The sequence below is a fragment of the Prionailurus viverrinus genome, chromosome B1, assembly GCF_022837055.1.
Source record: "Prionailurus viverrinus isolate Anna chromosome B1, UM_Priviv_1.0, whole genome shotgun sequence".
NCBI classification, from domain to species: Eukaryota; Metazoa; Chordata; class Mammalia; order Carnivora; family Felidae; genus Prionailurus; species Prionailurus viverrinus.
The window spans coordinates 164123072-164135994 of record NC_062564.1 but is presented as its reverse complement, the minus strand read 5'-3'; the positions used below and the strand labels follow the sequence as shown (position 1 = coordinate 164135994).

At 41.1% G+C, this 12923-nt stretch overlaps 1 pseudogene; it reads right to left on the bottom strand.

Annotated features, from left to right (window-relative positions):
- Positions 1 to 5253: 5253 nt before the first annotated feature.
- Positions 5254 to 12653, bottom strand: LOC125164894 (60S ribosomal protein L14-like; annotated as a pseudogene).
- Between the last annotated feature and the right edge of the window lie 270 nt (positions 12654 to 12923).

The window sequence follows — 12923 nt, the reverse complement described above, 5'->3', positions numbered from 1 at the left end:
GATTTCAAACTGTAAGACAATAAACATGCATTGTTTTAAGCCCTTGCGCGTGTGGTATTTTCTTACAGCAGTTGTAGGAAATTCATACACACAGTGGCACTAGCCACGTTTCAGGAGCATGCTGCTGGACAGTGCAGTTCTAGAATCCTCTGCTTGGTGAGGAAGTATCTATGATAGATCTAGACACCGCATCTTTCAAAATTTAGAAATTCTAGATATTAGTGATTTGCTACTTGTATCCACCATGGGTTTGGGATGTGATTCTTTTGCATAGGAAAACCAAGCCAAGAAAGCTCACGTATCTTCTGTTGAAGCACATCATCACAACTACTGTGAATCAAAGCCTTTCTCTGATAATTGTGATCCGTTTCTTTCAGTCAAGACCATTTCTAAATGGCCTCGTTTACCTCATGAAAATTGACAGCATCAGAGATGCTTCCATTCAATTCATCTTTCTCTTTGAAACACTAAAAGCATTATCAAGTCAGATACAAATGATACCCCTCTTGATAAACGTCTCACTTAATAAAAATGGTGATTTTGAGGTCTCGGTTTTGTTTGGTCCATGTGCAGTCCAGGCGGGAGCCTCTGATCTTTGCTTCAAAAGGTCCCACACAATAGGCCACCCAGTGCTGTGCTGCCGGTTTCAGCATCATGCCTCCACCTGTCTGGACGCGTGGGAAGGTTTTATGACAGCCAACTGTTAAGAAAGTAAGGGGCAAACTTCTTTGAAAATGGTGTGCGTGGAGGGTGGGGGGGGGGGCGGGGTGGAGAAGTACCACCAGACAAACTCTATTAAGCCAATTACTAAACCACCTTGAATTATACTCCTTAACATTAACACTCTAAACCTAGTTGGAAAAGGTGGCTCATATCCCACCACTGGCAACTCTTTTTGCTTGAATTATTTTATTGTTGGAAAATATACATAACACAGAATTTTACCACTTTTTACCATTTTCAGCGTATCATTCAGTGGCATTAGGAACTTTCACAATGTTGTCCAACCATCATTACTATCTGCTCCCAGAAATTTTTCATCTTCCCAAGCTGAAACTCTGAACCCGTTAAAGAATAACTCCCCATCCACTCTCCTCCCAGCCCCTGGTAATCTCTGTTCTACTTTCCATCTCTATGAATCTATTCTAGGAACCTCATACAAGTGGAATCCTACGGTACTTTGTCCTCTGACTTATTTCACTCAGCATGATGTCTTCCGGGTCCATACATGCGGTAGTATCGAGCAGACTTTTATTCCTTTTTAACGTTGAATAATCTCCCGCAGGATGTACACACCACATTTTCTTCATCCATTCACATCCATCAGCGGACACTGGGTTGTTTTCATCTTCTCACTATTGTGAATAACACTGCTATGAAAATTGCTGTACACACTGATGGGTTTTAGTAGGAGCCTACAAAACCCCAATAACCAGAAATTGCACAGTGGGAGAAACAGGTTTAAAGTCTCCCCTAAATTTGTGGTTATAAACTTGGCCACCCATTAGAAGCACCTGGGATGTTTTAAAAAATTCCCCATTCTCAGTCGGTTGTGCATCCGACTTCGGCTTAGGTCATGATCTCGCAGTTTGTGAGTTTGAGCCCCGCATCGGGCTCTGTGGGGAGAGCTCGGAGCCTGGAGCCCACTTCGGATTCTGTGTCTCCCTCTCTCTCTGCCCCTCCCCTGCTTGTGCTCTGTCTCTCTCTGTCTCTCAAAAATGAATAAATGTAAAAAAAAAAAAAAATTAAAAAACAAAATTCCCAATGCTCATACTGCACTCCAGACTGATATCAGATTCCCTGGAAATGGGACCCAGGAATCAGTATCTTGTGTAAATCTTACCAGTTGATTCTAATGTGCAGCCAAGCTTGAGAACTCGTGCTCTGAACAGTATATTGGTAAACATAGCTTCACCTCAAGCTCGTTTCCCTTCCCTATAATCTCTAAATCATACTTAGGCTTTCCTAGACCTTCAAATCCAATTTAGCTGAATTAACTTCATTTTTGTATTTTCAAGATCTGCTAAGCCAAAGCACTTCACTTTGTAATTTAAGTGTGAAGGACGCCTGGCTGGCTCAGTCAGTAGAGCACGCAACTCTTGATCTCAGGGTTATGAGTTCAACCCCCACGTTGGGCGTGGAGCCTACTTTCAATTAATAATTAATTAATTCATTAATTAACAATATAATTTAAGTCTGAATGGGAGGGAAATCTCAGATCTACCTATCATTATTAAAGGAATGTTTGCTCCTATCGGAGACAAGATGAATATATTCAAATATGTTTTAAAAACACTTATGCAATTTGATCCAATAATGAAACGCTAGACACATCCTCTTTAACTTCAGGACTCAAGGTGTATTCCCACTGACACAATGATTCAATATTGCTTTGGAAATTCCGTGTTAATATAATGAAACATGAAAAGAGAAAAGCACCATTATTCATATGTGATGTAGGTGATATTCCTAGAAAATCCAAAGGAATCAGCTGGAAAATATCCTGGAGATATAAAAATAGGTAAATGGCAATAAAAAAAAGATAAAAGTCAATAGGATCCTTGTATGACCAGTAAGAGACCAATAAGAGATCTAATCTATAACAGTCACAAAAATATAAAATACTTCAAACAACAAAAGATGTAGTATATATTCGTGTGGTTATAAACCATATTGGGGAGTGCCTCAGAGATTGGCCTGTAAACCAGGCTGCCACCCTTAGTGGCTGTAGAAACTGGGAATTTACTTAACCTCTCTGTGATTTAGTTTATCTATCTGTAACATTGAGATAACAATAGTGCCTACCTCACAGAGCTGGGAAAATTACAAGTTGAAAATGTAGAGTGCTTAAAACAGTCCCTGCTACATAGTAAGTATCCTTTCAGTGTTAGCTTTTAACTTTATTACTGGGAGTCTTTTGAAAAAGGAATTGAATAGATGGAGACCTATGACTTTTTTTTTTTTTTTGAGAGAGAGCGAGAGCTCGAACAGGAGCACAAGCAGGGGAGGGGCAGAGAGAGAGGGAGAGGGAGAATCCCAAGCAGGCAGCGTGCTGTCAGCACAGAGCTTGAGGGAGGCAGAATTGTTCCCATGAGCCATGAGATCATGACCTGAGTGGAGATCAAGTCCGATGCTTAACCAGCTGAGCCGCCAGGTGCTCCACACAGCATATTCTTAAATAGAGTGAGTTTACAGGAATAAAGGATGGAGGGAGACAGAAAATAAATAAACATCGGATGACCAGGTATGTAAGAAATAGGTTCTGAAACTTGATGCTAAATATTTTTATGTCTGTTTTCCCTCTTGAATTTATCACTGCATAATGTGTATAAATTATGCAATTTTTATTTTCCTGCAAGCCCAATTGAATATATAGAGAATGCTAAATATAAAGAGAAAATTTATTTTTTTATTTTTTTTATTTTTTAAAAAATTTATTTATTTTTATTAAATTTTTTTTAACGTTTATTTTTTTTTTTAAATTTTTTTTTTCAACGTTTATTTATTTTTTGGGACAGAGAGAGACAGAGCATGAATGGGGGAGGGGCAGAGACAGGGAGACACAGAATCTGAAACAGGTTCCAGGCTGTGAGCTGTCAGCACAGAGCCTGATGTGGGGCTCGAACTCACGGACCGTGAGATCATGACCTGAGCCGAAGTTGGCCGCTTAACCGACTGAGCCACCCAGGAGCCCCGAAAATTTATTTTTTAATTCACATGGATTAGAATATAAAAGAATGCCCAGAGGAGCGGAGGGCTATTATCAGCTTTTACAACCTATTATGGAGCCATTTCAGAATAGCAGTCGAATAGCAGAAGTCTGCTTCAGTGAAAAAGAATCCAGAAAGAGATGCAACTCCAATTTAAACTTTTTTAAAGTTTATTTATTTATTTACTTATTTATTTTTGTAATATTATTTTTAATGTTTATTTACTTTTGAGAGAGAGAGAGCAAATGGAGGAGGGGCAGAGAGAGAAGGAGATGCAGAATCCAAAGCAGGTTCAAGGCTCTGAGCACTCAGCACAGAGCCCAACGCTGGGCTCGAACCCATGGACCACAAGATCATGACCTGAGCTGAAGTCGGATGCTTAATGGACTGAGCCACCCAGGTGCCCCATCACAGCTCCAATTTAAAAGAGAAACAGAAAACCTGGTTGTATAAGATTTTTCAAAATCACAAAGGTAAGGAAAACTAATGAATATATTTTGATAACTGATTCAAAATTTGAAAACAAATAGTCTATAGGTAAGAAATTAAATATAAAAGCTTAAATTTATGGAGAATTCTTAGTAGACAATTTTTGAAACACATCTGTGGAAGAAAAGTCCATTTCTCTCTGCTTTGAAGAACTCAACAGAAAGGGCTGGAATATCTGAATATCTATTACAACTTTAAATATCTATAAAATGGAAAAAGAAAAGCACAATAGCAGAATGGGAGGTTTGAATATCAAGTTTGACACAAAGTTAATCCCTCACTTCTCTTTATCTCCACTTCTACAATCCTGGCTATAGAATCTCTTACCTTGGCCTCTGAAATAACCCTTCCTCCAGCTGGTGTCTCTGCTGCCTCCTTTCTCGGCAAGACAGGCTGGGTGATCCTTATAATTTTTTTATTTTGTTACTTTTTAAATGTCTATTTATTTTTGAGACAGAGTGCATGCACCAGTGGGGGAGAGGCGGAGAGAGAGAGGGAGACAGAGGATCCAAAGCCGGCTCTACGCCGACAGCAGAGAGCCTGACGCGGGGCTCGAACTCCCAAACCCTGAGATCATGACCTGAGCTGAGGTTGGGTGCTCGACTGACTAGGCCACCCAGGTGCCCCCTGCGCGATCCTTTTTAAAGGATCATTGTTTTTCTGAAGCACTTAAATGAAAGTCACAACCCCTAGTCAGGCTGACACAGCACATGACCACTCTACCTTCTCCTACCTAGTTTCAGTGGCTGAACTGTCCCACTTGAATCTTTATACCAGCTGTTTCCTCTGCCTGGAATACTCTTCCTGGCCCCCATCTCCATAAGGCTGGATCCTTTTTGTCCTTTGGGCCTCAGCTTAAATTTTTCTTCCTCCACAAAACCTTATCTGAGACCCCAGCTTAAAGTAATAATGAAACTAACATTTATAAATTATTCTTCTATATGTCAGGCATTTTCTGACACTTTGTGTGCAAAGCTCATACTATCTCACAAAAACCCAGTGAGATAGTTTATTATTTGTCAAAAAGAGCGTTTATTATTACTTATTTATGCTTTTATGCTTTCTTGCCAGATGCCTTCGGAACAGGTGCTTTCTGACCCTTCAGAGCCTTTGGAGGCACTGCCTTCTGGCCTGCAGCGTTCAGGACAGGAACATTCTAGGCTGGAACCTTCTTGCCCACAGCAGCCATCTTTTTTGCTGGCACCCTTGCAGCAGCTGCTGAAGCCGTACCCTTAGCAGCAACTGCTTTTTTGGGGAGAAGCTTTCAGGAGAGTTGCTTTTTGTAGCTTCCTAACTTCAAGCTTGGTTATTCTGTTCCTCATTTTCTTTGCCTTCATGACTCAGAATCTGTCATCTTGGCTTTCCTTTCTCTGGTTTCAATTTTCTTGGCCCATCTCGTGGCTGCCCGTTTGATATCTGCCTTCTGCCAGGCTTGTCAGACATACTTCTGGCAGGCACTGTGAGGGAGCTTGACGACAGAGTCAGTGAGCGGCATGCACTTGAAAGGCACAGCCTGTCTCCTCACCTGACACAAAGGTCCATCAGCCAAAGCCCTGTTCTGGTCAATACCATCTACGATCATGAACAGCTTCCCAGCGTGAGGCCCAAGGGAGACGTAGGCCACCCTGGCCAATCTCCATGAAATGCTGTGCTGGCGGCATTCGGCGAGAAGCTGGATTTTATTTTTATTATCATTCCCATCTTATAGTAAGGAAACTGAATCCCCAGCAAAGGTATGCAAAGATCCTGATATAACTGAAAGACTAGCTTGTCGCAGATTTCACTTAATTGCTCTGCTGGGTATAAGGTAGCCTGCCAACTACTCATAATCACATCACTCTGTTTTTATTTTTACTTTTTTGAAGTGTGATTTGTTTGTTTGTTTTTCTTCTCTTGATCGAATGTGAGCCTTAATTCTGTTTTGTTCACTGCCGTGTGTTCTGGACCTAAAACAATGGCTAGCACATACTCAACTACCGTTTGTTGAATGAATGGATGAGTAAATAAGCAGATAATCAGGAAATTGCTGAACTTGATGAAGAAAACATACAGGATTACGAAAGGACAAAAGGATCGTTTTAAAATTCTCGTTCAAAAGTTTACTCTGAAAAAAAAAAAAGCCCACCTTTTTACTCTGAATTATAGATTCACAGAAAGTTGCAAAAATATTCACCCACATTCCCCCAGTAGCAAAACTATAATATCAAAACCAGGAAATTAACATTGGGGGGTGCCTGGGTGGCTCGGTCTGTTGAGTGTCTGACTTCGGCTCAGGTCATGATCTCACAGCTTGTGTGTTGGAGCCCCAAGTCAGACTCTGTGCTGACAGCTCAGAGCCTGGAGCCTGCCTCAGGTTCTGTGTCTCCCTTTCTCTCTGCCTCTCCCCCACTTGTGCTCACATGCTCACTCTCTTAAAAATAAATATTAAAAAAAATTTAGAAAAAAGAAAATTAACATTGGTATATGCATGACAGTGTTCCATGGTTTTATGTGTTTTGTCATGTGTAGATTCATGTAACCACCGTCACAAGCAAGACACGGAATTATGTCACCACAAGGATCTCCTTCAAAAATAGATTATTTTGAAAATATAATAATATTTGGAAAAATTTGGAAATTTTGGAAAATTGAGAAAATCCACATTTTCCTTAACAATTTTTTTTTTTATTTTTTCATTGTTTATTATTTTTGAGGGAGAGAGAGACAGAGAGCAAGCAGGGAAGGGGCAGAGAGAGAGGGAGACACAGAATCGGGAGCAGGCTCCAGGCTCTGAGCACTCAGGACAGAGCCTGGCGCGGGGCTCAAACTCACAGACTGCAAGATCATGACCTGAGCTGTGGTCGGCCGCCCAACTGACTGAGCCACCCAGGCGCCCCAACAATTATTTTTATTATACATGTTTTCCCACAGTTGTTACTACTTTGTGCTATAATTTTTTTTAATGCTCAATGGACATCCTCTTAATCTTTGATTTTTGCAGATCTCTTGGTTTGAAAGTTACATTCTACAAAATTGTTGCAAGGTAATAATGCAACTGTTCCTCCTGAAATATTCCTTTGCAGGAGTACTGGTTAAGACTGCTACATTTAAATACTCTATCTTCTATAAAGTCACAATGTAATCATCACAATAAAAAGTATTTGTTCCCCAGTCTTCCATCTGTGTAACACAGAAATGAGTGAGGAACTGACTTCATTTCCTTTAAGTAATTTAAGTGGTTTTCTTGATCACTTTCATTTTGTACTTAGATTATCTAGATCCCAATGATGGATCAACTTTTAAAGAGGTTATCTATATACCTATTCATTTATGATATATATATGTATGTGTGTGTGTATACCTGTTCATATATGATAAAATAGTTCATTGTTTCCGGAAAAAAAAATAGACTGACGTGAAAAGCTGGGGTTCAGGAGTGAGTGGTCAAGAAAGAATTCTTGAGACATCTTTGGTGCAAAAAGTTGGTCTTCCTAAAGGGGACAGGACCTGTGGGCAGAAAGAGCTGCATTGGGTATGTGAGGAGTGGCTGATTACACACTTTTAAGTCAGGAGGGGGTTAGGGATCGCATAAGTCTCTAAGGAATTTGGAAGCAACGTTTCCAGGACCTTGAGGGGCTGGGTGTTGTTGGGAAAAGGTAATTTATTACTGTAGCAAAACCTTAGTCATGAGACCCTTCAGATGTGTATCAGTGGGCCATATACATATACATGTACATGGAGGATGATTGCTAACATATATCTTGGTGGGGTGGGTAGAGTTAAAGGAAGTTTCTAATGGGATTTTTTTTTTACATGATCCTGGAGGTTGGGCTAATGTCAAGCTAAGGTTGCCTTTTTCCTCTAGCAAAGTATTAACATCGAGGCAGCTTAGCTCCTTGAGGAAGGTCGCTCTGCCTGTCCCAAGTACTTGTCAATGGGCTGCAAGTTATAAGGAAGTTTAATTTTTTCTGTATTTCTTTTGCCTTTGTTCTCCACATCACAGAGGAGTTGAAGAAATCAGTATGAACTAATTTATTTTACTATGTCTAGACACAGAAATATAGGTACCAACGCATATACATGGATTCATGGACACAGATTTTCTAGCTTTGTCCATCAAGGGTGGGCACCCTAATAGCAGTGGCAATGAGCATACCTTGTACCCTGCTTTTGGGTTTCTCAATAACATTATCAGGAAAAGGAACCATGGTTCCTTGGAATATGATGGGTCCTGAGGCTGGGCAGGAAAATCATAAGGTGAGGCTGGAGCATCTTGATGCTCCAGGAAGGAAGTGTGAAACACAAAACAAAACAAAGGACGGGAGTATGTCAAAAGGATGTGGGAGCCAACTTGAAAGAGCTCTCAGAGGACATAGCTGGGACAATTTGAGCAATAGTAAAAAAGACAGTCCTGCATTACAACCAAAGAACAATGTATATATCCAAGAGTCCATACTGATAAAAATGACTGAAACAAATCTTACTGGCAGTAGAATTTCAATTAATAAACAGAGAAGTAGAAAACCACCACGTAAAGGCCACAATGATAATTGCAGTGGCATGATCTACTGTTAACGCTACAATTTTGACAGTTCAACTTTAAAAAGAAACAGGGCATTTGCACAATACTTCGATTTTGATGTTTTCAATTCAGGCTACCAAAACTTCTAAAATGGTATCATTTTACAAACAAAACACTTAAGAACAAGGTCTTTTGGAGAGCCACCTTAGTCCTATTTGTAGATTTAAGACATTGAAATCATTCACCACAGTAACAATCACTTGGAGGATTAGTGTTAATACTAAAAGAATTGATTACAATGGCTCTTGATTTGTGGCATCTTTGAGTCTCAGTAAATGTTGATAAATAATTCAGTGAATTGCTAAAACATCTGGTGAGCCTTTTGAGTTGGCTAATAAATAATGAACTCTTTTCCCAACCAATGTATTGTGTTCGGCTGAATAATGGATATTTTCCCTGTAAGTTTCACATATCAAAAATGTCTTTGGGTCCATCATTAGTAAACTTGAAACTATTTTCTAGGACTGTCCATCCCCTACAAACTTTAAATATGGAAGCAGGAAAGCCTATCTTCTAACCCAATAATGTGGGGCTTAACATATTTCAGAACCATTCATGTTATTTGATAAGACTATCTTTCCAACAGACATTTTCTATCATGCCAATGACCGCACTCTCCTTTCACTTAGTCATTGGCATTGTGGAATACGCGTTTAATAAATACATTTGTAAGTACGTATGAGGTTTCGGATGTACCTGACTACTTGAAGGGAACAAAGCAAGCCAGAACAAGAACTCCAACTTTTATAATCAACTTTATTCAAAAGTTTTCAAATTTACACCTGACAAAAGTCAATGCAAAAGTTCAAATCTGCCAGAGACGCATATTGGCTACAGGTGAACTCAATCTTACATTTAGTTAAGCAATGCCCATGGTCAACTGTGAGGGCTTTGCACGCATTCTTTCATCTCACCACAACCCTCTTCACTGTGATTCCACAAATACACCTGTCTTTGTGAAGCTTACATTCTGGCAGAGAGCAGACAGCAGGCGCACAAGCAAACAAATAATCTAGTTTTGTCTTAAACCTCTTTAACACTGACTATGAACACTGAATCCAAGGGCCAGTGGCTATCAACCTTCTATTATGAAATTAGTAACAGACTCATTTTTATGGCCAAAAAAGCTAAGTAAGCAGTACTGGCCCTACCCACCCTTACTGTTTAATTCCATTTTACAGAAGAAAATTGAGGTTACTATGAATCTAGATTTCTTTTCCCCATATTTTCCCTGGACGGCTTAACACTTGTGCCACTCTAACACAGCACCCTGCATCCGTCATCTGCCTTATGAACCACATACCACACCGGATGCTGAGCCCTGCATGCTTATCTTCCAGTGGCTTCTCTAGTTTCAATGCCAAGAGTTCAGCCACATTTTGCTTAACACACACAGGGAAGGAACCGTTATTACGCTCTGTCTCACTGGACTAGGCTGTTTCTTCAATCTTTTGACAACACTACTATGAACAATAAACCCACTTCTAAGATGTACCCAGAATTACTGGGTTTATGTTGCATAACTCGTAAGAATTATTTTCTATGAAAAAGTTGTCAATTTGCTAAAATGTTCATCAGTTTGTTTATATGCAACTTTTAAAAAAGGGGGTGAGACTCTCACTGCCCATGCCTCTTATATGTAATCACCTTCACTAGCTTCTGACTTATCCTTTCTGAGTGGTCTATTTGCAAAACTGAGTAAATCTACATATATACGCATGTATACTTTATTTCCTCTGCTTTATGAACGGCAGTGCACCAGATACCCTGTTGTGCACCAGATACCCTGTTGTGCACCTTGCTCTTGTTTTTAGGAATAATGTAATCTTTAACATGTCATCTACCCTTGGAGTTTATTCACCTACAAACTGGAGAGGATTCTATAGAAAAATGTAAGGACCTCACCACAGGACTGGGCAGATGACGCGTTCAATACAGTAAATGCTGCCCCGTCTCTACAATCCTATCCCCTGCCTCTGCCCATGGGAAATCAGACGGCTACCATTCACCCCAGACAAACCTCCCCTTTAGACTGGAGATTAAACGTACACGGGCAACCAGGAGAGCACATCAAATCCTCCCAGCTATTAAAGGGTTTACAGCCTCCTCCTGAAGGGAAAGTCTTCAGTTATTAAACACACAGGTTCAAATGGTTGAGGGCCTACGAATTAACAGATTGATAGGAGCAACATTTATCATATATGTATGTGGAAGCATGTAAAGGGCCGCCACTGAACAGCCAGGGATAAGGTTTTATATACCAGCTTAATGGGATGGGGAGTGGGTATTAAGGCTTCAGTGGAAAGTATGGAAGGTGCAGTTAGGACTTATTTACACAATTCTTCGGATGCCCAGATACCAAGTCAGGCTCCTCCCTTACAAAAGGCTCCCTGGAGAGAGGGTTAGGACAGCTGAATTCTCAGAAAGGCCTGCTTTACTCATCAAAGAGAAGTCTGAAGTAGGCCTCCTTCTGCAGCTGCTGTTTGTTCAGATGCTGTCAGTGCAAAGGAGTCTTGATGCCCTTCGGGTGGGGCTGGTCCCCTGGTTTCCTTGTTTGAAACCTCACATGAAGTTCCACAGGCAAGGAGCCCTGTGTAGTGCTGTGAAGAGGACACTTGGGCAGGAACTCGGGAGGTGAGAGATCTGCGAACGGCAACACAGATGAGAACAATGATGAAGCCGAGCAGAACAAATCCAAACATGTGGCCCCAATGTCCACTGAACCAGTCTCTCACTCCTGAGACGAGGTCAGTCCAATTAAAGGCTAATTCCCTCATTCGACGTCGACTGTCGATCTGTTCCTTCACACTGTTCAAAAGAAACCTCACTTCTTTTGACTTGTTTACATAGAGGCAGCACTGGTTGCCAACGATCGTACACGTTCTTCCTTGTTGAGCAGCCGATAGATCCAGATGGTGATTTTGGAGTGCAGAGAGTAAGCTGCTAACTCTTGACTGGCGCGCCTCCGAGGTCTGCACCGTGGCAGCCAATCCTTGTTCGGTGGCTTTGGAAATGTTCAGAATTGCTTATTCCAGATCAGAAGTTCCCAATCTTGAAAAAAGGGCCCTTAACGAATTGGGGTTGTGATAAACGGGTGGAGGGTCTATGACGTCTCGTTGTGTACGTCTGTGTGGTGCTACTTTATGTATTAAGGAGCCCACATCTGTAATTTGGCTACCATTGAAAGCGGGATACTGGCTGATGGAAGGTGCCAGGTAGCCGAGTCCACATCGCCCTGACCAGTTAGGTGGGAACTCCTTATATACTTTATTACCACATAAGATAAAAAGACCAGAGTTGTTCACGGACAAGGTCAGAGTGGAACGTGTGACCCACCAGGCTGGCATCGGGTGTCCACCATGACCTTTGTCATTAGTTATGTTGGCATCTGCACATCTCCATTTACCACGTACCTCTGTCAGCCTATAAGAACAAAACAAGTTGCGAAATATCTGGTATAGAAGACCTTTGGTTTGATTCTGGCAGCTATAGAGATAGGTGTCATTACCTAACCAGGTCATTCCAGAATTTTGGTCCACCCATATGTAGTCTTGGGTATTGGGCAGACCGACTAGGGGAAAAGGTGAGCTGTTCCAGGTCCCAGTCGTGTGGCCTGCAAACCAGGAATATTGTCCAGTGACTAGGCAAACATTTGCATCATAATAATCAGTCTTGGACTCATTTGCAACATCTATAGAAGGTCTGAAGGTGCCATCTGTGGAATCAAACCATACTGTTTGATTACAGTATTGTTTTGGTACGTCACCTAGGAAGGGTCCAGTGCCATTTTTGTTTTCAATGCAAACAAAAATTTCCCTCCAAAAGTCTCACCTGAGTTAATGACAGACCTTGAGCTTCCGCAGAAGTTTCCCAATGCCAAAGTACTCTACCATAGGAGGAAGTAGAGTGATTGCGTCCTCTTGTTTGTGGATACCATTCCCTTTTATGCATCCACTGTCCAGAATGGGTCCACCAGGTGCTTACATGGGCAGGAACAAAAACTAATTCAGGTTCTTGTGTGTTATCTAGGTGTTGACATAACCAGCAGTCAGATAAATTCGCTAAGGCGGCCAGGGTTTGGAAGAGGGGTGGGAGTGGGTACTGGGATTGTGCTAGAATTGTTGAAAAAGCAATAACGGTTAGCTGAAGCAAGACACAGTTTG